The sequence below is a fragment of the Taudactylus pleione genome, unplaced genomic scaffold, assembly GCF_031769625.1.
Source record: "Taudactylus pleione unplaced genomic scaffold, aTauple2 ptg000400l, whole genome shotgun sequence".
Lineage (NCBI taxonomy): Eukaryota > Metazoa > Chordata > Amphibia > Anura > Myobatrachidae > Taudactylus > Taudactylus pleione.
The window spans coordinates 2,105,969-2,107,436 of NW_028284802.1; the positions used below are offsets into that span (position 1 = coordinate 2,105,969).

General features: G+C 37.8%; 1 pseudogene; it reads right to left on the bottom strand.

Moving 5' to 3' along the window:
- Nucleotides 1–917: 917 nt before the first annotated feature.
- Nucleotides 918–1,036, bottom strand: LOC148506506 (5S ribosomal RNA; annotated as a pseudogene).
- Nucleotides 1,037–1,468: the final 432 nt, after the last annotated feature.

Consider the following 1,468-nt stretch of genomic DNA (forward strand, 5'->3'; position numbering starts at 1 on the left):
ACCGCGAAGGAGCAGTGCATCTGGAGTGTAAGGGTATTGCTGGGTGTTGTAGTGTGCCAGATGGCAGGATAGTGTATGCCCGGTGGTTAGTGGTGCTATGCCCCTTATTAATAGCAATGGTGGTACAGGGTACTTGTGGTACTCGTAAAGGCTCTATATGGCTTTTGGCACTGGGAGTGTAGGAGGGCACATCCAGTCTCCTGGAACACTGGGGAAGAAAGACACGAGAACAAGGCATGCACATGTGCACGTTAGAGGTCAGGCCTCCTGCTGAGCCACGGTGGGTCCTAGAGACAGCCATTTGGAGCGCTCCTTATCCAACACACCCCCTCACTCAAGACTGCATCTCATCACAATACAAATCAATGAGCATCCCGCAATATGAGACGCCCCACCTGCAATGAGAGACAAAGGAAGGAAGGGTTAAGTAACATGGCTCAGTGAGAAAATATTAGCATTTCAAATATGCTCTAGTCCACATTCCTATGACCCATAAAGAAGAGAAAAGTAGGGCTTGTTGTTGGGGCACTCTTTAGTAATTGTTTAATACAAGAATATAAAGTTTTAAAATATAACTTTTAATGGATGCACATAAAATTACAAAGGGACGCGTGCTACACACAATAGTTCATAGCAATACATTTATACATTTTCAAAAAATATGTATAAATTGGTTATAGAAGGCGAAAATATTAGAAAAAGAGAGTACCTTAGTCCTACAAACTATAAGTTAAATCTATATATCACATTAAATGAATGTGGGACTGGCATTAGGAGGTAGGTACCCTTGTTGTAACCCTAATATTGTACATGAGTCGTGATTATCTAATATCTTAAACCAGATGGATGTATGGGAACAGATTAGTATGAAAATTTGCTGTGTCACCACTCTTGCCAAATCAATTCCCTTATATGTAGACCTACAGTACCTGGTGTTCCCAGGTGGTCTCCCATCCAAGTACTAACCAGGCTCAATACTGTATAGCTTCCAAGATTGAACGAGTTTGGGCACATCCTGTACGGTATGGCTGTAGGTACATAATCGCTTATGGAAAGTGTGAATGCCCAGGTGAGCACAAAGCAATATGGTTTGTAGGACTGTCTTTTTTGAAAGAGTCCACTTTGTTAAAAAGTTACATATAACAAAGAAAGTATTACACAAGCATAATAAACACAGAATAAACATCACAATGGTTACAAAAATAATATCATATATATGTCACAGATGATATCATATATTCACATATAATGTAGTTTAGAAATGCAAAGAAATTCCACAGGTGGCTGCATGTTTATTTATTAGAGATCTATTGGAAATTAGAAGACTGGTAGATATATATATATATATATATATATATATATATATATATATATATATATATATATTTTTTTCTCTCTTATTCATTATTCCACATTGTCTCTGAATCACATAAGGAGGATGTCAGGTTACATAAATGTGCACAATAAA